The sequence below is a fragment of the Aethalodelphis obliquidens genome, unplaced genomic scaffold (assembly GCF_003676395.1).
Source record: "Aethalodelphis obliquidens isolate GAN/ISIS:26980383/991018 unplaced genomic scaffold, ASM367639v1 scaffold2, whole genome shotgun sequence".
Taxonomy (NCBI): domain Eukaryota; kingdom Metazoa; phylum Chordata; class Mammalia; order Artiodactyla; family Delphinidae; genus Aethalodelphis; species Aethalodelphis obliquidens.
Genome location: NW_020837946.1, coordinates 64,596,862 through 64,622,789, shown reverse-complemented (window position 1 = coordinate 64,622,789; position 25,928 = coordinate 64,596,862). Strand labels below are relative to the sequence as shown.

Genomic DNA, 25,928 nt, shown 5'->3' with positions numbered 1-25,928 from the left:
AGTCTTGCCAATTATGCAATACATATAAACTCAATCTAATAATGAGAAAACATCAGACTAACCCACCTTGAGGAACATTCTACAAAATAACTGCCAATATTCTTTAAAAGTGGCAAGTGACAAGGAAAGTCAGAGGAACTGTCACAGATTGGAGGAGACAAAGGGGACGTGACAACTAACTGTCGTGTGGGACCCTAGGTTGGATCCTGCCCCAGAAACAGAGCAGTAATCGAGAAAACATGAGAATTTGATTAAAATCTGTAGATTAGTTACTAGTATCATATCAGTGTCAATTTCCTGGTTTCAGTCATTGTACTATGGTTATATAAATGATGCTGTCACCAGGGGAAACTAGTTGAAGGGTTTACAGGAGTTTTGTACTACATTTGCAACTTTAAGTCTATAGGTATTACAAAATAAAAAGCTTAAAAATAAGAAAAATGTATTCTTTGATTGTTTTTTATTTTAACAAAAGCTCTCTTTATTGGTTCTAGGAAATTGTTAGTATATGTACAAAGGTAGAAGTGACCATCTGGCATTTGGATATATGGCTTCTTGCACGATTGAGTTTTATTAAATTAAATTTTTAAGGAAAAAGCATTAGTGACCTTTTTTTTCTCTTAACAATGCTTTACTACAAGTGCTCCCTCTCTAAATTGCTGGCTATACTGTCGAGAAATCTTGGCCAGAATCAATTAGGGTTGATAATCAGTTGTGAGGTGTCTTTAAAGATGCATGATCAATAAGAGCGTTTTTCTGTGAAATTTGTCACATCATCTATCAGATTCCTGATAATATTTGTTTTATTGCCATTAATCTTAAAGAGATTGAGAAAAGGTCTCTTCTGAGTCGACTATAAAATTAGAAACTATTCAGTTTCTTCATCTCTTATAATATGGAGATAAAAGAAGCAATAAAAACAATTACCATAGAGCAGTTTTGCTGTGAAAGTGATTTTCAAATATAAATTTCTCAGCACATGTAGCATAGTATTGACTCTTTGGACTGATATGAAATTTGTAGTAGATTGACAGTTTTGGAAAATTTCTTCCCACGGATGTTTCCTTGAAGAGAATTGGCATTAGCCCTCAAGGCATCAAATGCTATTTCCTAGCTTAGAAACCTATGCTTACACTGTCCTGAGGTTTTCATTCCCATCTTCACCAGACTGATTTGAAGCATCCTTTACTTTCCAATTCATCACCTTCATTAACTCTCTTTAATATCTCCCCTCTTCCCGTTCTCTCCCACCCCCCGCCTTTTATATGCACTTTGAATAGTATAATCAAGGGACCAATCACAGTGATTTATAATTACTTCATGTCTTAGGCTCCCCCACTAAGTTGTAAGCTCTTTGAGTCTTATTCAAGGTCTTAGTCTTATCCTTTTCATATCCACAGTCCTTAAGAGAGTGCCTGGTACATAGTAGATATGCAGGAATTATTTGTCAGAGAAATGGGTGAACAAATGAATGACCCAGGAGAAAAGGAGACAAATGATAACTGTGAGGTGATAGATGTGTTGATTAGCTTGATTGTAATAATCATTTCACAACGTATACATATATCAAATCATTGCATTTTTCACCTTAAATATATATAATTTTTATTTGTCAATTATACCTCAATAAAAAGCTGGAAAAAAATCTATTCTGCTTTACATAAGTAGTAAACACCCCCCCCCAAAAAAAAAGAGAGAGAGAGAGAGAAGAAACGAAGAGACAGATGATTCAAATTGAGGAAAGAGTAAACCAAGCCCTAGTTAAAACCTCATAAAGTTTGTTAACCTAAGCAAAATTCTAAAATGTCTCCTTGGGCATATTTTTAAGTATGTTTTGGAATTCCAAATATCTAATGTAATGCAGTAAGATTATAATCAGCCTAAACCAAAATGATTCACTGTTGTTCTGTTTGGCACCCCTTCTAACCACCACTCTGATTTACAGGAAGGCATGCACGTGCACACACACACATGCAGAAACTCACCTCTTAAATTTAGGAATTCATCCAATCTGTAATTCTGGCCAGATCCCATCTCCATTTTAAAATTAACCTCACTTGCTCCCATTCCCAAAAGAATAATTACATTACTTCAAGAAGGAGTAACATTTGTCCTTTCTAGATAACATCTTAACCTTAATAGAGAGGCCATAAATAAAAATATACCTAAGATAAAGATTCCTAGATATGACAGAAAAATGAATGAAGGTAAGTTTGCTTTGCTTTGCTTTGCTGGTACTAGGAAGGAGGAGGTCGCTTAACCTAAATATAGGATTATCTCTACACCTTTGATGATGATCAGAACACATTTAGCTCTGATATATTTCAAGAACATAAAAGCTATTTTCAAATGATTTTGAGTAATTTCTAATTTTCCAAAAATGCCTTTTATTTTTACCACATTCTTAACCTTATTTCCTTCATATTTTTTTGAATTGTGTCTTGCACCTTGTAGGCATTTTTGTTTTTTCTTTACTTAAAGATCCTCTGCTTACAATTATATAATATTTTCTAGGTCTCAGCTTAGTCCTTGAGAGCAAATCAATAACTCATGTAGCTTTAATAAGCTACATTAAAGAGTTTAAATAAGGAAGTAGGTTATTCGCTAAGAAAACCTAGTTCAATATGTCAGTCACATAGGGAGTAGGTTCCATTTAGCTACTTATTTCTTTTCCAGTCTTTGTCTCTTCGTAAATGTAAGTTACTCAGAAATGACATTTTGAAGTGACTTTTGCAGAAAATGTATGCTTTGACTTTGCACAAAATGAGTTTCTCTATGAAGTTCAACTGAGCTGATTGAGGATTATTGGATGACTTTTTGGTTTAGATGTTGACTTCTGTAGGTCACATAAAAGAGTTCCAACTTGAGAAATAGGGAGAGAGAAAAGGTATTTCATTATGAAGTTCATAAATGCCTTCCAGCATTCCTCATAAATCATAACATCAAATGCATGTGACTCTGAACTCTATCCTCTAGAATTAACTCAAAACTTAAAATATCTTCATAGTTAATTTCTAGAAAACAACTTTAAATCTATATTTTTGTTTTTTAACTTTCAATGAATTTTTGAGAAAATGAGCATATATTTCTAGATTTTAAGTTAAATAGGTGATAAAAAATACGTAACTAAACTAAAACAAAAACTGACTAAACGTACACACACACATACACACCAAAAAAAAAAAAAAAAAAGGTGAAGCAGGGCTAATTTTACTTACAAACTCAAAGTAAAAAATCTATGGAATAGGGAGGATGGTAGGAAGACGTGAGAGGGAGGGGATATGGGTATATACGTATACATATAGCTGATTCACTTTGTTATAAAGCAGAAACTAACACACCATTGTAAAGCACTCATACTCCAATAAATATGTTAAAATAAATAAATAAATAAAATCTAAAAAAACAAAAAACCTATGGATTATTTCACTAAACTCTAGACATAGGAGATTTGTATCAATAATAGCTACTCTAAATATATGAGTCCCACTCGAGTGCTATATTTGCTTGCTCAGGCAAAGTCATATGCTTTACTGAATTAGAAGAACTTAGAAAAATGTTTTGAAAATATTTAATTATAAGCTTTAAACATTTAAAATATCTTAAAGATAATGCGGTGAGTGAACACATATTGCTTTCAAAGCACAACTCTCCCACCTCTCCCCAACCTCCACAATTACAGTAGAACTAGTCCAGAAAAGGTACATAGACAGGAAAATTCAATTCTTCCCTTTAAACTAAGGAAGACAGCCATAAAATATCCAGGAATTTCAGACATGTTTCTTTGATACACTGTAGATTACACCAGATTACAGAAGGGCCTGGTCAATCTATAAATCTGTTAGACCACTGCTAGATGAGAAGTAAATCAGTGAAATCATGGACCTCTTAAACAACACCGAACTTGAAATATCAATAGCTATGTTTGGAATGGGTGTGGTTCGTAAGGCTGGCTGAGAAAGCTCAATTTAAATCATTTTTGTCACTGTACATCTTTTTAGTCACAGGACAACAGCAGAGTCAGGAACCAGAAAACACTAATGAGTAGAAAACCTAGTGGCCATTATAGTGATTTAGAATGGAATTTTCCCTGAAATAGTGAAGTTATTTTTGATAATTCAATTAACTGCTTGATTTAAAAGTTCCAGTGGGTGAGAAACTTATACTCATTGTAGAAACCAAGACTGAATACAGTATTTGTGGCAATGGGAGGTTTAGACCGCTGCTGTGATGGCAGAAGATATGAAGGAATGCCACCTCTGCTCATTTTTGGTGATTCTGTTATTGACTGCCTTGTGACACTGGGCTTGGACACTGTGCACACAGGCTCTGTACCATTATATCATCTGAACCGGGACCCTTTTAAGAGTGAAAGTGGGTGCTGTTAATATTAGACCACTTTAGCAGGCATAACAGGGGCTCCTGAATAGACCAGGTTGTATTTTCATTTTATCTCTATCTGGCAGTGGTCCCTGTTCTTTGTGTAGGTCAAGACATAGCAGGTGCCCTCACAATGAGCAGTCTCCTGAAACACTAAGCTTTTTTATTCCTTTGAATCTGGCTACAATGGACAAAATATCAAAAACTATTACTTTTTCAAGCATGAAAAATGTGTCATGTTGTGTTTGGCGCTTTAGAGAATGGATTCACCTAAGAAAGAGACTGCACAAAGATGAATTTACTTCTTAAGGTTTACTTATGACCTGCCTTATGCATACTCTATTTTGAAAACTAGATCTCAGAACTAGCAAATATCCATGAGTCTTTGTTTCCTGCTTAGAGAAGTTCCTTTAACATTTGTTGTAGAGTTGGTTTGGTGGTGCTGAATTCTGTTAGCTTTTGCTTGTCTGTAAAGCTTTTGATTTCTCCATCGAATCTGAATGAGATCCTTGCCGGGTAGATTGATCTTGGTTGTAGGTTCTTCCCTTTCATCACTTTAAGTATATCATGACACTCCCTTCTGGCTTCTAGACTTTCTGCTGAGAAATCAGCTGTTAACCTTATGGAGTCCCCTTGTATGTTATTTGCCATTTTTCCCTTGCTGCTGTCAATAATTTTTCTTTGTCTTTAATTTTTGCCAGTTTGATTACTATGTGTCTCGGCATGTTTTTCCTTGGGTTCATCCTGCCTTGGACTCTGTGTGCTTCCTGGACTTGGATGGCTATTTCCTTTCCCATGTTAGGGAATTTTTTGACTCTAATCTCTGCAAATATTTTCTCTGGTCCTTTCTCTCTCTCTTCTCCTTCTAGGACCCCTACAATGCAAATGTTGTTGCATTTAGTGTTGTCCCAGGGGCCTCTTAGGCTGTCTTCATTTCTTTTCATTCTCTTTTCTTTATTCTGTTCCACAGCAATGAAATCCACCATTCTGTCTTCCAGGTCCCTTTTCCGTTCTTCTGCCTCAAGTTATTCTGCTATTGATTCCTTGTAGTGTATTTTTCATTTCAATTATTGTATTTTTCATCCCTGTTTTTTGTTCTTTAATTCTTCTAGATCTTTGTTAATAATTTCTTGCATCTTCTCAATCTTTGCCTCAATTCTTTTTCCAAGGTCCTGGATCATCTTCACTATCATTATTCTGAATTCTTTTTCTGGAAGGTGCCTATTTCCACTTCATTTAGTTGTTTCTCTGGGGTTTTATCTTGTTCCTTCATCTGGTACATAGCCCTCTGCCTTTTCATCTTGTCTATCTTTATGTGAATGTCTCAGAATGCTTTTAAATAAAATGTAACTCAGCCAAGTTTAAAATATAGACAAGTGGGGAACACAGTATTAATATTAACAAATCTGATTTAAGCAAAAATTAATGAAATGAGAATCATCATTTTATATCAGTGAAGGGTGTCATTTTCAACATGAATCAACATCAAAATATATAAAACACATTACGGAAAAAATGACGAAAACATATTATCACTGTAATTTAATATACCTCTGTCATTCCATGGGAGATCAAGCTAGCAATAAAAAACCAAAAGATAAATGGTTAGAAATTGAAATATACAACAGGAATCTAACTGCAGATAGTGAACTCTGTGTCCTAAAAACAGACACTACATCTTTTTTTCAATTAAGCAAATATTTTTTTAGAAATCGGTAATATGTTAGTTGCCGTATATACACCTAAAGAGTAAGTGAGAAATCATACAAGCAATAAAACGAGAAATGATGTTTTTTAAAAAGCTAACCATTTTTTTCTTAAAAGGTAACTTTTCTAAAATTCTTTTTTCAGAACTAAAATCATATATCATTTATATTTTTATGATAACAGGGGCACTTAGCCCAAAAAGTTTTGAAAAACTTATAGGACAATTCATAGCAATACATTGTGCTGTTATCAACAGATTATATGACAATATATTTGGAATCAGAAATGAATCAAGTGGAAATATTAGGACTAAAATGAGAGACTAGTATAGGAACATGAATCAAATGTTATCCCATATGCCAATGATATTCAATACAGTATAGGCGCAGTCTTTTTATCTTCTATTTCTAATTCAATATTTAAAATCTATGGAAGTATAGATTTATTATTGTCTTTTTGATTGACTCAAATTTCTAGTAGCTTCTTTCATTTTGTTCTTAGTAATTTTTATAATAAGGTAATATTTTATTGAACTGAATTTAGGGAATCCTAACACAATTGGATTGGGGATCTTTTCCTCCAAATGTACTTTGCCTTTTCTTTTTCTATGCACCTAAGAATGCTATCAACCGGGATTCCTTATATTTATTATTACTATTCTTTGCTACTTTTTATTTTATTTTACAATGTTGTGTTAGTTTCAGGTGTACAGCAAACTGATTTAGTTATATATATATATACACATACATACATATACATATATACATATGTGTTTATATGTATTATTTTTCAGATTATTTTCCCTTATAGGTTATTACAAAATATTGAGTACAGTTTCCTGTGCTCTATAGTAGGTCCTTGTTGGTTATCTCTTTTATACATAGTAGTGTGTATATGTTAATCCCAAACTCCTAATTTATCCCTCCTACTCCCTTTCCCTTTTGGTAACCATAAGTTTGTTTTCTATGTCTGTGTTTTGAATATAAGTTCATTTGTATCTTTTTTTTTTTTTTAGATTCCACATGTAAGTGATATGATATGATATTTGTCTTTCTCTGTCTGGCTTACTTCACTTAGTATGATAATCTCCAGGTTGATCCCTGTTGCCGCAAATGGCATTATTTCATTCTTTTTAATGGCTGAGTAATGTTCCATTGTATATATGTACTATATCTTCTTTATCCATTCATCTGTTGATGGACATTTAGATTGCTTCCATGTCTTGGCTGTTGTAAATAGTGCTGCAATAAACATTAGGGTGCATGTACCTTTTTGAATTATGGTTTTTTTCTGTATATATGCCCAGGAATGGCATTGCAGAATCATGTGGTAGCTCTATTTTTAGATTTTTAAGGAATCTCCATACTGCTCTCCATAGTTGTTGTACCAGTTTTCGTTCCCACCATCAGTGTGGGAGGGTCCTTTTTCTCCACACCCTCTCCAGCATTTATCATTTATAGACTTTGATGATGGCCATTCTGACTGGCATGAGGTGATAACTCATTGTAGTTTTGATTCTCATTTCTCTAATAATTATCAGTGTTGAACATCACTTCATGAGACTTTTGGCTATCTGTATGTCTTCTTTGGAGAAATGTCTATTTATATTTTTTGCTCATTTTTTGATTGGATTGTTTGGTTTTTTTGATATTGAACTGTATGAGCTGTTTGTATATTTTGGAGATTAATCCCCTGTCAGTCACATCATTTTCAAATGTTTTCTTCCATTCTGTAAGTTGTCTTTTTGTCTATTTATGGTTTCCTTTGCTATGCAAAAGCTTTTAAGTTTAATTAGGTCCCATTTGGGTTTCTTTTTGATGTTGTTGTTCTTATTTCCATTACTCTAGGAGAAGGATCCAAAAAGATATTGCTGAGATTTATGTCAAAGAGTGTTCTGCCTTTGTTTTCCTCCAGGACTTTTATAGTATCTCGCTTCATATTTAGGTCTTTAATCCATTTTGAGTTTATTTTTGTGTATGGTGTTAGAGAACGTTCTAATTTCATTCTTTTACATGTAGCTGTCCAGTTTTCCCAGCACCACTTATTGAAGAAGCTGTCTTTTCTCCATTGTATATTCTTGCCTCCTTTGTCGTAGATTAATCGACCATAATTCATGGGTTTATCTCTGGACTTTCTATCCTGTTCCATTGATCTATATTTTTGCTTTGGTGCCAGTACCATACTATTTTGATTATTGTAGCTTTGTATTATAGTCTGGAGTCAGGGAGCCTGATTTCTCCAACTCCATTTTTCTTTCTCAAGATTGCTTTGGCTACTCAGGGTCGTTTGTGTTGCCATACAATTTTTAAATTTTCAAATCAAATATATATTACCTTTCTAAGTTAAGAAGTGAGGGAAAGTTTTTAAAAGGGAAAAAGAAGAGTGGTAGACCATGTATGACTGTTTTTAGGTGCTGGCTTCTTTTCATTGTGGCCAAAAGCAAAGACACCATTGCCAATATATATGCAAAAATATATCTACATTCTTATATCAAATTCTACTTGTAAGTTTAATGTTGTAAAAATGTAAGATATACATTTTTATACCCTATCACAATTCATTCAAAGGCAACTTCTGTTTCTATCTAACCCAGTATTTTAGACCCTCAATCATTAACCCCTTACTTGACCCTCACTTAAAATAGATGACTTAATATCAAATCTACAGTTATAGGGAAACACACAATATTTGATAAACTTTAGTAAAGGGTAAGTATATTATCAACAGTATTTACTCTTCCAAACATAGGCAACTAAAACTTCAGGAGCATTTCAAGTCATACATGGAAGTGACTATTTTCTTAGAATTTAGTGCTGTTCTTCAAGTTATTTCCTTCCTGTAGCTGGAAGGAAATTATTTTAAGAAAATATATTTATTGTATAGAGAGCTCAAGTAGAGCTATAAATGATTTTATATTAACTTAAAATAGAGTGTTTAGTATAAAGTAGGCAAATGTGTTGTATTATTCCAATTTGAAATGTGCGATTACGAAAAACTCAGCCCTGATAATAGTGTAAAATTTAAATTGCCCACTGGGTTTTCTGTCATAAATATGAAAGTGTTCCAGTGTGGAAAGGTAAAAATAATATTTGATGTGGAATATCAGAGAACATATTAGAGAAACATCACTGATGAAATTGACAGTATAGGTTTTTTGCCTTTGCTAATTTACACTGTCTTTTTCAGAAAGGAAAAAAGGAAATGATTTCAGTTTCCTCTTGACTTAAGATCCACAAAGGCCCATATGTTGTGTATTTAATGGATTTCATAAGACACTTTAATCTCTTTTCTTTGTTTCTTTATTATTTATTTGTTGAAGAAATTTAGACAGTTTTCCTATAGAGTTTCCCTAGCTGTTACTTTTCTGAATTATGTCCAATTCCTCTGATCTCTCAAAGTCCTCTAAATTTGTAGTTGGGTCTAGGGTTTTGTCAGTCAAGTGTGATTGTTTCTTTTTGTTGTTGTTTGTTTGTTTTATGGCAAAGACTACTTTATAAGTGGTATATGTTCTTCTAAGAGGAGAAACATATGTCTCTTTTTGTTATGTTAGTGGCCATGGATGTTTGGCTTCATGAATTCATTAGGGGTTGAAAAATTTGTTATAAAGAGACACATCTCCTCATCTATTTGCTTACACAGTGGTATAGTTTATATAAGAGAGCTGAATAAAACTTGGTTCTTTCTCTTTATTTATCATTTTTCCAAAATATAAGTTGTTTTCTTAGCAATTTTCTTTAATTTTGACTATAATAGATATAATTATTGGCCACAATTTCTCCACCTCTGGTTACCCATGCTTTTTGCAATGTGACTTTACAGTTTCTCTCAATAAAAGCAAAGTGTATTTTCCATCCCCTTGACTTTGACTCTAACCATGGGATATTAGCAAAAGGAGGCTGAGGAAATGTGAAAAACCCTAAGCCAACCTGCAAATTGGAGCTAAACTCAGCCAAATCTAGCCTAGATCAATCAACCCCCTCTAACCCACATATATTCAGGAAAGAATAATTAATTATTGTTTTAATCCACTGAGTTTATATATGTTTTTTATGCAGAATTTTTGTGGCAACAAATAAGCTTGCCAGGAGCATTTTTTAATTTTTAGTACCACTAAGGACTTGTGAATTTAAACACATATTATGTGTTTCAATAATTTGCAGTTATTTTCTTGAATTAAGTTCTAGTTGTCTCCAAGTTGGACATTGGGAGTGCCTTCATATTGATCACTGTGTCATTTTGACATAATCCTAATGGTTTTTGATAATCTAGCACTTAAAAGGACAAATATTGAAAAATGGAGAGGATGGTAATTTTCTATAATCACATGTCCAGATACTGTTAATGTCTTAAGGTACAATTCAAAAGCTTTCTTTTCTATTTCTAAAAGAGAATTATCTTTATTTTGAACTTTTATTGTATTTCATTATTGATGTCATTTATCAATGTCTGGCTTTTTCACATGCATGCCTTATCTCCTACAATTTAAATTTTTTGAAAGTAAGAATTATTTCCCAGAGCATCAGGTCTAGTGTCTTGCACCTAGTGATTTTCAATACATATTTGTTGAATGAATGAAAAATTAATTACTGGAACTGCATCCGTAAGAGGAAAGATGATAATGTTATCTTTATCTGGTAAATAGCTCTTTAAATATTCAAATACGGTAAATGTGGTGTTAATGTAGTCAGGACATATTCTGCATCTGTTTGTTGCTTGGATTGTCAGATGCTCATGGCTTATTAATCTTATAGCTTATAAAGCTTGAAAAAGAAAAGTCACTAGTGTACTTGCATACAGGCATACCTCAGAGATATCGTTCAAAACCACCACAGTAAAGCATATATTGCAATAAAGCAAGTCACACAAATTTTCTGGTTTTCCAGTGCATATAAAAGTTATGTTTACACTATATTGTAGCCTTTTGTGCAATAGTACTATGTCTAAAACTTCAATGTACATGCTGTAATTTAAAAATACTTTATTGCTAAAAAATGCTACCCATCCTCTGAGCCTTCACTGATTCATAATCTTTTTGTTGGTGAAGGGTTTTGCCTTGATTTTGATGGCTGCTGACTGATTGAATGGTTGTTGCAGTGGCAGTTTCTTAAATAAGACAACAATGAAGTTTGCCACATCAATTGCCTCTTCCTTTCACAAAAAATTTGTCTGTAGCATGCAGTGCTGTTTGATAGCATTTTACCTACAGTAGAACTTCTTTCAAAATTGGAGTTAATCCTCTCAAACCCTGCCACTGCTTTATCAACTAAGTTTATGTAATGTTCTAAATCCTTTGTTGTCATTTCAATAATCTTAACAGCATCTTCACCAGGGGTAGATTCCATCTCAAGAAACCATTTTCTTTGCTCATCCAAAGAATCAACTCCTCATCCATTAAACTTTTATCATGAGATTGTAACATTCAGTCACCTCCTCAGGCTCCACTTCTAATTCTAGTTCTCTTGCTATTTCTACCACATCTGCAGTGACTTCCTCTACTAAAGTCTTGAACCCCTCAAAGTCATCCATAATGGTTGGAATCAAGTTCTTCCAAACTCCGATTGATGTTGATACTTTGGCCTCTTCCCATGAATCGCAAATATTCTTAATGCCATCTAGAATGGTGAATTCTTTCCAGAAGCTTTTCAATTAACTTTGCACAGATCCATCAGAGGAATAACTGTCTATGGTAGCTATAGCCTTACAAAATGTATTTCTCAAATAATAAGACTTGAAAGTCTACATCATTACTTGATCCATGGACTGCAAAATGGATGTTGTGTTAGCAAGCATGAAAACAACGTGCATCTCATTGTACATCTCCATCAGAGCTCATGTATGACCAAGTGCCGTGTCAAGGAGCAGTTATATTTTGAATGGAATCTTTTTTTCTGAGCAGTAGATCTCAACAGTGGGCTTAAGATCTCAGTTGTGTTGTAAAGAGGTGCACTGTCATCCAGGCTTTGTTGTTCCATTTATAAAGAACAGGCAAAGTAGATTTGGCTTAATTCTCAACGGCACTAGGATTTTTAGAATGGTCAATGAGCATTGGTTTCCACTTAAAGTCACCTATCATTAGCCCCTAAAAAGTGAGTCAGCCTATCATTTGAAGCCAGGTATTGACTTCTACTCTCTAGCTATGAAAATCCTAGATGGCATCTTCTTTCAAAAGAATGATGTTTTATTTACATTGAAAATCCATCGTTTAGTGTAGCCACCCTCATTAATCATCTTAGCTAGATCTTCTTGATAACTTGCTGCAGCTTCTACATCAGCACTTGCTGCTTCACCTTGCACTTTGATGTTACAGAGATGGCTTCTTTCCTTAAACCTCATGAAACAACCTCTGCTAGCTTCAGACTTTTCTTCTGCAGCTTCCTCACCTCTCTCAGCTTTCACAGAATGAAGAGAGTTAGGGCTTTGCTCTGGCTTAGGCTTTGGTTTAAGGGAATATTGTGGCTGGTTTGATCTTCTATCCAGATCATTAAACTTTCTCCATATCAGCAATAAGGCCTTTTCACTTTCTTATCATTCGTGTGTTCACTGGAGTAGTACTTTTAATTTCCTTCAAGAACTTTTCCATTGCAGTCACAACTTGGCTAACTGGTGCAAGAGGCCTAGCTTTTGGCCTGTCTCAGCTTTTCACATGGCTTCCTCACTAAGCTTAATCATTTCTACCTTTGATTTAAAGTGAGACACATGCTTTTCACTTGAACACTTTAAAGCTATTGTAGGGTTATTGACATAATTTTAATATTGTTGTTTCTCAGGGAATAGGGAGGTATGAGGAGAGGGAGAGAGATGAGAGAACTGCCAGTCGGTGGGACAGTCAGAACACACACAACATTTATATATCAAGTTCACCGTCTTATACAGAAACAGTTAGTGGTGCCCCAAAACAATTACAATAGTAACCTCAAAGATCACCAATCACAGGTCGCCTTAACAAATCAAATAATAATGGGAAAGTCTGAAATATTTCAAGAATTACTAAAATGTGACACAGAGACATGAGTGAGAAAATCCTATTGGAAAAAATAGTGCCAATAGACTGGCTCAACATAGGGTCGCCATAAACCTTCAATTTGTAAAAAACGCAAATCTGCGTAGCACAATAAAGCAAAGCTTAATAAAACAAGCTATCCCTGTATTTCTTAAAATCATTATTTCTTATGTTTCTCCTACTGAATAATTCATTAAAAAAGTTAGTTTTAAAGTATAAATACCAAGAAAGGATAAAATATGTCTACATTAAAAAGAATAGAAAATAGAGATATAATTTGACAATCAAAAACATATGTAATCTCAGAATGGGAGAAAATATTTGCAAATGAAGCAACTGACAAAGGATTTATCTCCAAAACATACAAGCAACTCATGAAGCTCAATATCAAAAAAACAAAGAACCCAATCCAAAAATGGGCAGAAGACCTAAATAGACATTTCTCCAAAGAAGATATACAGATTGCCAACAAACACATGAAAGGATGCTCAACATCATTAATCATTAGAGAAATGCAAATCAAAACTACAATGAGGTATCACCTCACACCAGTCAGAATGGCCATCATCAAAAAATCTAGAAACAATAAATGCTGGAGAGGGTGTGGAGAAAAGGGAACCCTCTTGCACTATTGGTGGGAATGTAAGTTGATACAGCCACTATGGAGAACAGTATGGAGGTTCCTTAAAAAACTAAAAATAGAACTACCATACGACCCAGCAATCCCACTACTGGGCATATAGCCTGAGAAAACCATAATTCAAAAAGAGTCTTGTACCACAATGTTCATTGCAGCTCTATTTACAATAGCCAGGACATGGAAGCAACCTAAGTGTCCATTGACAGATGAATGGATAAAGAAGATGTGGCACATATATACAATGGAATATTACTCAGCCATAAAAAGAAACGAAATTGAGTTATTTGTAGTGAGGTGGATGGACCTGGAGTCTTTCATACAGAGTGAAGTAAGTCAGAAAGAGAAAAACAAATACCGTATGCTAACACATATATATGGAATCTAAAAAAAAGAAAAAAGAAAATGGTCAGAAGAACCTAGCGGCAAGATGGGAATAAAGACGCAGACCTACTAGAGAATGGACTTGAGGATACAGGAGGGGGAAGGGTAATCTGGGACAAAGTGAGAGAGTGGCATGGGCATATATACACTACCAAATGTAAAATAGATAGCTAGTGGGAAGCAGCCACATAGCACAGGGAGATCAGCTCGGTGGTTTGTGACCACCTAGAGGGGTGGGATAGGGAGGGAGGGAGATGCAAGAGGGAAGAGATATGGGGACATATGTATATGTATAACTGATTCACTTTGTTATAAAGCAGAAACTGACACCATTGTAAAGCAATTATACTCTAATAAAGATATTTTTAAAAAACATATGTAATATTCATTAATTGCAGGTAAACATTACATATAATTGAATCTCATTTATTCAGTCAACAGATACTTGTGTAGATGTTGGGCTGCACCCCACAGGCCTGCAAGGCCTATACTTGCCTAGCTTCAAGACCAAAGAAAGAGCCTGGAGTCAGCATCAGAGACATCAATGGTGTAATGGATAGGGGGAGCTTACAGGTCTGAAGCAAGGTCCTGGGGCGACACCCCACCATGTGAGGTGATGGTGGGGCAGGACATGGCAGCAGTCTTTGCTCCCAGGGGGAAGGGGAGATTACCAGATATAGAGGGAATTGACGGTAGGTTGGCTCATTGACTACTGGGGAAACTAGCAGAGGGGCATGCCCCTCACTGCCCTTTGATAAGAACAGTCACTAGCTGGGGCAAGTATATAGGAAGGTCAGTCATGTGATCAGGTGTAGGTGACAGGCACTGGTCCAGCAGGGTATGTACAGAGAGCAAAGGAACAGCCATCTTGGGTGGCCTGATCTAACAGTGGGACTGGCATAGGTAGAAAGAAATGATGAATAAAGAAAACACTTCCCTTGAAGAATTCTCATCATTAAGTTAGAAGATAGAAATATAAAAACCTAAGTACAATATTATGAATTAAATAAGTTCTGTAAAGAGATGACTGAAAAGTGAAAGGAAATACTGAGAAGGACAGAGGCTACGAAAAATAGGTTGTGGAGTGGTCAAGAAAGTTCGAAGAAGAGGTGGCCTTTGAGCTGATTGTTAAAGTATACATTTTATTGATAAGTATCTGTGTGGAGAAAGGCAGTGAAAGGTATTGCAGACACAGAGAGCAGAATTACAAATTTATGGAAGTATGAGGAAGTATGGAAGATTTAGGGAATAGGATATAATTCTGTAGGGTTGAAGTATAGATTATGAATGAATATTTTGGAGTAGTTGGAAGGTTTGCTCCTCAAGAAAGTGACTTAGAATGGCATCAGAAGAAAGACTTTAAAAGAACTTGTAAATGTTAGGCTTTATCTTTGAGGCAATGGAAAACTGCTGGAGGATTTTAGGTAGCAACTAACATAATGAAATTTGTATTTAAGCCAATAATTCCAGTTAGTGTTACAATTGAAAGTGAAAAATACAAGAACATATTTAATCATATTTTTTGGCCCGTGCCTTAATAAATTGTTTTTCGATAACACCTTCATCCACACTGGAAAACAGAAATGAAATAAATTGCAAAACATTTGATTACCGAGAGAGCAGAGGCTAAATTAGAGTGTTCCTTTTTGTTGTTGAAAGGTTTTTAATTAGGATTTTCTAGTCAGGGCCAGGAAATAATTTCTGTGTTCTTTGATTCTAATAAAGTTGTTATATCTCTCCATTTCAAAGGTTAAAAGAAAAAGTCCATGGGATATTTTTGTTTGTGGAGCATTATAAGGAAAATCAAAACTCTTTTATCTATGAGGATGTTATGAGCAGTGCAAGAAGTGTATTATTATTATTAAGTGTATGTGTCAGTCACCTTTCTGGGCTGCATTTATGAACATGAGTTCATTGATTTTCTTTTAACCCTTTGAAATGTGTAGTTGTGGAATTTGAGGTCAAGAGAAGTTTAGTACCTTCCCTCAGTTCATCACAATAATATTGGCACAGCCATTTGACTTCTTAAAAATATCAATAAATAAGCTTTAACTAACATTTATTTTCAAGACCTTCTATTAGCAAATTTGGTCTACTACATATAAATGCAGCTAAAATGTTTATAATTGCAGGGCTTCCCTGGTGGCTCAGTGGTTGAGAGTCCACCTGCCGATGCAGGGGGACACGGGTTCGTGCCCCGGTCCGGGAAGATCCCACATGCCGCGGAGCGGCTAGGCCCGTGAGCCATGGCCGCTGAGCCTGCGCGTCTGGAGCCTGTGCTCCGCAACGGGAGAGGCCACAGCAGTGAAAGGCCCGCGTACTGCAAAAAACAAACAAAAAATATTATAATTGCGAGATATTAGACCACAAACTGGATAGGAACACAGTGTAATTTGTAAAAGGAAAATGTCCATTATCTAGCATAAAATGTGTAGATAGATTCTCACAGAAGTAGGAGAATTGAATGTCCTGAAACTGGCTCTCCATGTCAATACAATCTCCATTTATAACTAACATTTGGTACAATGTACCTATGTGTTTCATAAGTGAATGGAAGTGGCATTAATTATTACCTGGCATTGATAGAATTCCTATGTAGCATACAAAACAAATCCTATTGGCAAGAAATGATAAATTCAAAAATGAAAACAACTAAAATATTTTAAAATAAAAAGTACTATTGAGAGGAAAGATTTTTTTTATCATAATTCCTTGTTGTGATAACATTTGCAGATACCAAGTTAGAACCAATTTTGGAGCTTTTCCAATTTTTCTGAGAGTCATTCTAATACATATAATACGATAAGGAGGTGAGTTACTTTCACCTTAAGTACACATACTCTTGCCATTTACTTTTTAGAAGAAACAAGAGTGGATTTTATATAGTTCTTCAGAGATTAGATCAGCCCAGGGCATGGGTACTGTCTTTTATCTGTGTTGTTTGTCATTGCAGTCACCACAGGTAGTGAATCAGGGATGGTGCAGCAGGCGGGAAGCTTAGAGATAGTACTGTAGTTCAATTCTATCGTGCACAGATGAAGGAACTGAGATGCAAAGAGATTAAGGTCACCCAGTGAGTTAATGGATAATGAAAATGTTGAGATTTAGAGCAATGGAGAATTATTTAGAATAATTGAAATTTCTAGAACAATTATAAAGATTCAGTGATTGTCTAAAGCACAGTAGAGAAGACTATAGAATGAATGACCCCATAAGTAACTTCTAGTTACAGGGATTACTCAGTAGGAGAAGTTATGTAGTTGTTATCAATTTAAGCAGAGGTTAGAACAGAGCAGGATGAATTTAAATTTGATGGGGGAAAAAGACAAAGAAGAGCATTTGGAAAGTACTGACTACATTTTATATATGGCAGGAAGAATCTCTTTATTGAAAGAACTGACCAGTTATACAACTGGCTATTTGCTAAGCCAGGACTAGAATCAGCTTAAAAATGTTTGACTTCCTGCTAGCCCTGAGTTAGTGTGTGTGTTGGAGTGGGAGCTCTTCCAAATCTACCTGGTCTGGTGCATGCCGTATTAGAATCATATCTTTTGTCTCACTTGTAACTTCAGACGTATTTATGTGATAATTTAATGTCTGTTGTATTATATAGCTTGCTAGGCATATAATAACGAAATACCACAGACTAGGTAGCTTAAACAACAATTTATTTTCTCAGTTTTGGTGGCAAGAAGTCCGATATCAAGGTGTTGTCAGGTTTGGTTTCATTTGAGGCCTCTCTCCTTGGCTTTCAGATGGCCACCTTCTCACTATGTTTTCAGATGTTCTTTACTCTCTGTGAGCGCAATCATGGTGTCTCTCTGTGTATCCAAATTTCCTCTTCTAAGGACACCAATCAGATTGGATTAGTGTCCCCTAACGGCCTCATTTTAAAGGCCCTGGGGGCTTCCCTGGTGGCGCAGTGGTTGGGAGTCCGCCTGCCGATGCAGGGGACACGGGTTCGTGCCTCGGTCCGGGAGGATCCCACATGCCGCGGAGCGGCTGGGCCCATGAGCCATGGCCGCTGAGCCTGCGCGTCCGGAGCCTGTGCTCCGCAACGGGAGAGGCCACAGCAGTGAGAGGCCTGCGTACCGCAAAAAAAAAAATAAATAAATAAAGGCCCTGTGTCGAAACATGGTAATATTCTGAGTTATTAGAGATTATTACAGCTTCAGCATATGAATTTGAAGGGAACAAACTCTGCCTATAACATCTGTCTTCCCTTTAGAATGTAAAATTCATGAGGCTAAATACTATGTTAATTTTATTCCTCACTGTATTCCAGAACCTATTGCTGTGCCTGGCATGTTTTAGATGTTCAGTGTTATTTTTGAATGAATGAATGAATGAATCGAGATGAGGTTGAAACAGAAGTTACAAAAAACATTTGAGGAGATGTTTCTAAGATATCTGGAAATAAAAATGTAGAGAAGGGACTTCCCTGGTGTCTCAGTGGTTAAGAATCCACCTGCCAATGCAGGGGACACGGGTTCGACTCCTGGTCCAGGAAGATCCCACATGCTGCGGAGCAGCTAAGCCCGTGCACCACAACTACTGAGCCTGCGCTCTAGAGCCCGCGAGCCACAACTACTGAGCCCATGTGCCACAACTACTGAAGCCTGCACACCTAGAACCCGTGCTCTGCAACAAGAGAGGCCACCGCAATGAGAAGCCCATGCACCACAACAAAGAGTAGCCCCCGCTTCCCGCAACTAGAGAAAGCCCATGTGCAGCAACAAAGACCCAACGCAGCCAAAAATTAATTAACTTATACCCCAATAAAGATGTTAAAGAAAAAGAAAGTCAGCGGAGGTTAGCAGAACATATGCCTTTGGAGATTGGTAGAACTCTTGGGGAGGGCATTGGACTCCCTGCAGAATGTGGACATAGGCATTGGTGCCAGTTTTATTTAAACCCTAAAGCTTAGAAAAATCTCATCTAATACCTGAGTTTATATGGATGCACATAGATAAAGGTCAGGAAGAAAAAGTTCAGGAAGACCATATCAAGCTTTAGCTACATCTAGGGAGTGTTACTTTATGTGAGTGATTGGTAAGTTGAGGGAACCTTCACTTTTTTCTCTACATATACTCCAGTATTATTTCAATACAAATATATTAATTAAAAATGTACCATTTTATTATTTAAAAATAAAAAAGGCACAAACCTCTCATAAAAAAATTAATTAACTAATTAATTAATTATTTTTTTTAATGTTGAGAATCTTGCTACTTTTGTTTGTTTGCAAACTATATATGATGTTATAAGCTGTCTAGGATTTTTTTTTTTCCGTGAGTTATAAAGGACAGTGTATATGGCAAAGGAATGAACAGTTCCATCAAAAAATGAATGAAGGGTATAGAAGATCCAAATTCTTTGACAAAAAGGAAGGAAAAATTGTGGTATTGCTCATTGTGAAAAGTAAGCTAAAATCTGGTCTATGAATTGCTGTGTTATTTTTTTTTAAAACCCCTGTCACCTATTTACAGATGAGGAATATTCTTCTCTGGGAATAGAATGTATTTGTGTCATTTCTGCTTTTAAACTGTACTGCATGATATTATCATGAGGGTGTTCTAAAGTTGAAAATGGTATTGGGTCTTTAACAGCCAAAGCCAGGTATGTACAATCCTTTGGGTGCAAAGGAGACCAAGCGTCCCAGTAAAATGCACATGGCTTTCTTGTCAGTAGCTGGACAAAATACCCTTTGGGTGAATTGAAAACATTGTTAAAAATTCTATCACATCAGTAAATTTCTTTCTGTTAGTAATATTTTTCTCTTCTTTGAATAAGTCTGACCATCTTAAAGATTTAAGTCATGTGCTTTACCTTTCTCATCCTTCTCGTAGTCCCTTTTTTTCCATCCTTCTTTAATGTGTTTGCTTTCATATTTCACTAAGCTATTCATATTTCACTCAAGTAATCTAGAAAAATAAGGAGAAAATCTATAGGAACTAAAAAGAAATCTTTCATGGATTACGTGAATCAAACTACTGGATGTAATATACCAAAGGAAAATTACCTGAAACAACTTATGAGGAGCAATGTTTTATTAAAATCACCACTTTATTTCTCTAATTTGTGGATCTTTTGATTTTTCAAAGATTTTGGCAATAATTTCTATGTTACTATAAGAAGTGCCTAATTACAAACAAAAAAGACAATTTTTTCTAACCTAAAGATATACCTGGAAACCACAATTAAATGAGATTAGAAGTTATATAATCACAGATTCAGAGATCTCAGATTTACAAAAAACAAACAAAAAACACAATGGCATTGCCAGTAATGAGCTGTGAAGCTAAAAGAAACATTTCTAAATTAGTATCTTAAAAACATACATGTTAATCAACATTGCCAGGGAAAAGACTGAGTTATCTTTCCGATACCCAAGAAAAAATGATATGACAGGACTGTTATCCAAAAAGATGTGATCTATGTATATATGCAGTCAAAAACATAGGGGGGAAGTATTATAGAAGTATATCAGATACTTTAATTAAAATGTTAGGTTATATTTTGGACTTTATAAAATTTGTGGTATCGGACATCTTTTGAAAATGTGTACTTTGTTGGATATTTTCTCACTGTAAATAAACATTTACTTCAGTACCTATTTTATATTGCAATTATTTATTTTTGTTTGTTTTCTTAAGACAGCCCCTGAAACTGCAAAATCTTCAGGTCCCACAAAGCCAGGAGCCATCCTTGGATTGAATTGACTTTATCTCAAATGCCATTCCATCATATGATTGCTGAAATTTTTTTATGTTTAACTCAAACTTGTCAACCTATCTGTGTCTTTTGGTATAGACCAAAGCTCAATCCTCAAAAACCAAAAAGAACAGCCTTAATTTTATTTTCCAAACTAGACCTATCATTCTCCTTATTCTCTGTCTTATTTTTGCTGGACAGTATCCTCAGTTTCCTCAACTACTTTTTATATGGAAATAGTAAACTTGTCTCTCTTTTCTGTCTATGCTTCCTGTTACTCTTAAAGTGTTGCTAAGCTCATAATAAGCAAGATATGATATGATGAATTATAATAAAGTCATAAAATACTGTTATAATACAATAGTATTTCTGCTGTCCCATTCTAGATACTATTCATAACATAAGTGAAAAAAATCAACTTTTGTTGGTGAGAGATATCCTCACAATTAACCTTTCTCCAGAGTTAAATTGACTAAGCAATATCCTTTTTTGAAAATAATCTTATTCTTATTTAATCAGGAATAAATCCACCATTATATACTATTCAATTTTCCATTAAAAAATCTTCTAAAATTCAGATATACTATGGCTGCTAAATTTCTCCGCTCTGCAAAAGATAAAACCTTTTTAAGAGGAAACTCTTAATTCTATATAGCTTATCTTATTGAAGTCATTTTTATTTTCAATAATCTTTTTTTCGAAGTGCTCACAAAATACATGTTAATAATATAATACGTAACTTTAGGAATGACATTGTTCACATTTTCTGGCATTTAACAAATTTGCTTTCTCCATCATTTGAATATCAAAAATGACATTGCTGGGACACACTCCTCCATGGATCTCTCCTGTTCCTGCACATATTGCTAAGGCTGGGTATGTAAGAATGTAAAGTCCTAACTGCTTTTACTTAGGTAATTTTTCAGGATTGTGTTTGCAGAATGCAACTTTTAAGGATGAAGTAATGTCTTCTTATGGGACAAAGAGCAGGCTTGCTTGCAGGTGCCATAAAGTATCAATAGTAGGTTTCTTAAACTCAGTGTTCCTCTCATGTAGCCTATTTCACTGTATGCACAGGTATCTATGTAGACCCATCTGCACCACCCCTGTTGGAAATGGGGCTTGGAAAACTGACACTAACTTGCATCTGGATATACCTTTTGCTGTTAGCAATCAAGTCCTTTGTCTCTGAGCTAGGAAACTCATGTCTGGCACCATGTAGGACACTACGGCAGGCTAAATTACAGCTTGTGAGTAGATTAAATCTCAGACTCTTTAATGTTTGTGACAGATATTTTTCCTCATATTATGTTTTTCTTTATCCGTATTTCACAATTTGTCAAAAAGATTAATAATGGCAATTGGTAGGCTTCTGGTAAAAATGGCCACGTTAGCCAATACTTTCTGTTTTTCTGGGAATCATCCATATTGAATCATATATATTGAATATGCTTATTTTGATAACTGTTTTTACTTATTGAGTCAAGGGGAAAAACCACCTAAAGTTTGAAAATATATTCTCTTGGCACCACTGTGGTGAAGATAGGCACTGTCATGACTTGCTCATGCAACTTCAGTTAGTGCAGCCCCTATGGAGGGCAATTGGGCAGCGTTTAACAAAATTATAAATGTGCTTATCATACGACCAATTTCACTTTGGGGAATTTATCCTTAATATATATTTGTACATGTGTGAAACAACATATATATATATATATATATATATAAGTTTATTTATTACAGTATTACATGGCATAGCAAAAGATCAGAAATAACCTAGATGCCCATCAGTAGAGGACTGTTTAAATAAATCAGTCCTGTTTAAATAAAGGGCTTCCCTGGTGGCGCAGTGGTTGAGAGTCCACCTACCGATGCAGAGGACACGGGGTCGTGCCCCGGTCCGGGAAGGTCCCACATGCCGCGGAGCGGCTAGGCCCATGAGCCATGGCCACTGAGGCTGTGGGTCCGGAGCCTGTGCTCTGCAATGGGAGAGGCCACAGCAGTGAGAGGCCCAAGTACCACAAGAAAAAAAAAAAAAAAAAAGATAAATATCCTGTTTTTCCTGTAGGTATCTTACAGTACCCAAAAAGTTGGTGAATAAAAGTTTGTTATCAGAAGAATTACAGCAAATTAAAGCAAGAGTGATGATAGAATTATAAAAGCATCATTTTGCGATTCCATATGAAAAAAGAATCTAGGCAACAATCATCAGTGGCTGCTAAAAGCATCAGGGGATCATTGAGGGAGAATTTTATGCTGAATGAACCAGGCTGCTAGTGCCTAGACCCACTGATTAATCACTACAATTGAACTATCCCATGATATGTGCATCCTGCTGAGATGCATTAGGAAGAAGATAGAATCACTTATGAAGGATGCTTATAAGTAATTACACCTGAATCTAATAAAGCACCTGACTCTAATAAGGCCTCTAGTTCTAACTATCCCGTTTTTTCTAGAGATTTTTTTCTTGATGTGGAACATATGTAAAGTCTGTATTGAATTTGTTACAATACTGCTTCTGTTTTTATGTTTTGTTTTTTTGGCCGCGAGGCATGTGGGATCTTAGCTTCCCAACAGGGATGGAACCCACATCCCCTGCATTGGAAGGGGAAGTCTTAACCACTGGACCACCAGGGAAGTCCCCTAACTATAGGAAGTATAATGGGAAGAGGACCATGTTAAATACTAGGAGGATACAGCCAATTAAATCTGAATGTGGAAACAAGTCTGAATGTAGGAACTTCTACATGACAAATGATCCTTAGATTAAAAAGATAATAATAATAAAGGCCACGGGGAAAAAGAGAGAGAGAAATGTTATAGATTACAAGAGACTTTAAGAGACATGTCAACCAAATGCAATGTATAGATTTGTTTGAATAGCGATTCAAATAAACCAATTGTAAAAAAATAATTTTGAGCAAAGTTGAGGAGGGACTTGAACATGATCTGAGTTTTAGATTATATAAATGAGTCATTTATTTAGCTGGGTTTGATAGTGGCATTGGGTTTATGCAAATAAATAAATAATATTTTCAGCTATTAGAAATACAGTCAACACTAGAATAATTTGGGGGTTAAGGGCGCTGACCCTTTGTGCAGCTGAAAATCTGTATATAACTTATAGTCGGCCCTCCTTATACAAGGGTCCTCTGTATCCAAGTTTCCCCATCACATGGATTCAGCCAACCTCGGATCCTTTAGTACTGTAGTATCTACTATTGAAAAAAAAGATCCATGTATATGTGGACTCTCACAGTTCAAATCCATATTGTTCAGTAGTCAACTGTACATATCAAAGTATTCATCGATGAGGTAAATATCTGAGATTTGTTTTAAAATATCCCAAGAAAAAATAAAAATGGGGAATAGATGAAGCAAGAGTGGCAGAATATTGATAATTATTGCTGAAACTTATACTATTCTTTCTACCTTTATTTGTTTCGAGAGTTTCCATAATAAAAATAGAAAATTATAAAAAATCTCTTTATGCATGGATGTGGAAAGATTACCAAAACACAGTGAAGTTGGGAGATACCAAGTTGGAAAATAAAGTGTATACTATGCTACTATTTGTATACAAAAAAGGGAAAGAGGAATAAAACCGTAGATTCATATTCGTGTAGTGATACATAGGGAAGCTATGGAAGGTTACATAAGAAGCTAATACTAGAAGCGGTTAGCAACAAAATAGGGGAAGGTAGGAACTTAAACACAGTATGACTTTTACTTACACCACACAAATATGTAAAAGTAAACAATGAGTTGTTAATATATACAATTGTGAAAACTAAACATAATCATTAACATGAAATTGAAGTATTACATTTAATTATGTACCTTTGTACATTCCAATATCTTAACTATGTTCATGTAATATCTATTCAAATATAAGAAAAGTGTGTAGAAAAGTGGCAACTTGGAGTTATATTCTTCATGTTTTCTCAATCATTTTGGATCCATTTAATCAAGACCAGGGTGCTGTACTTAATATCCCTGCTCTCTGAGTTTAGTAGAACTTCCTTTTCACCTAGTTTAGAATTTTATAAAATTCTAAAAAGATTATTTAGTCATCATAGTAAGTCTTAAAAAATACAAATAAAAATATTTTTAAGAGATAACTTCTCTTTTTTAACCGAAGTTGTTACAACTCCCTCTTACCAGTATTTATTCTTCACTCATTCAGCACAGTTGACTGAGTTTATACTTCAGTGAGTTTCTACTTTATACTATAGTTTGGTAATATAAAAATTAACCAGACTAGATTTTTGCCCTCAATTTAATTTGGGAGACAGATGTGAACAAATTATTATAATACACATAGAAATAGAGAAAGTGAGAGTTGAGTAATCTGGCTTCCTTCTCATGGCTATATTAAGATTATACCATAATCTCCACATAATAATCCACACTTAAGGGACTTTGTCTATCTAGATTTGAACTTTCCTGTCATTATCCTGACCTAACTAAGCCATATGTTCATTCTGTAGGTCTCCTCATCTCTGTGTCCTTGTAAGACTTGCTGGTCAACTCCAATGGTTCTTAAAGCTACAGCTCTCTTCTTCCTTACTGGAATTGTGACTTCTTTTTTGAATGCCTCTCTTTTGATTATTTTTCTTTTAGAGACTCACACTACGGGATCATATCCAACATTCTTTCAATTTTTGAAGTTTAACTTCCCATAATCTGACCTATTAGTCTGGCCATGCCTAGATTTCCCTCGTTATCACAGACTCTTAAACAGCTAACTGTAATTCTCCAATGTCCTATTATTTCCAGTTCATCAATTGGCTCTCCTGTGATGGTAAAGTTAGGACAATAGCAGTAAAACTTCTTGTCACTTGCTCTTCCTTCTCAGGGGAAAACTCGACATTAAGTCATCAATTAAAGTGAAAAAATTTATCTGCTACCCTGCTTTTGCACTGAATCATCCAGAAACTGTCTACCTAACTAAAATGTCCACCATTACTATATCTTATCTCTGATTCAGTTTGGTCATCTCTAATATGACCTTGCCAGTTATTTTCTTTTTGCCTTTATTTTCACCAGAGTTTTTCAGTATATATCTGCTCTCAAGTACATGGATTTTTATGCAAATGTATG

At 35.1% G+C, this 25,928-nt stretch overlaps 1 protein-coding gene across 2 annotated transcripts in view; it reads left to right on the top strand.

Moving 5' to 3' along the window:
- XIRP2 (xin actin binding repeat containing 2) overlaps positions 1 to 25,928 on the top strand; it is a 294,698-nt gene that overhangs the window by 102,038 nt on the left and 166,732 nt on the right. The window lies entirely within an intron of this gene.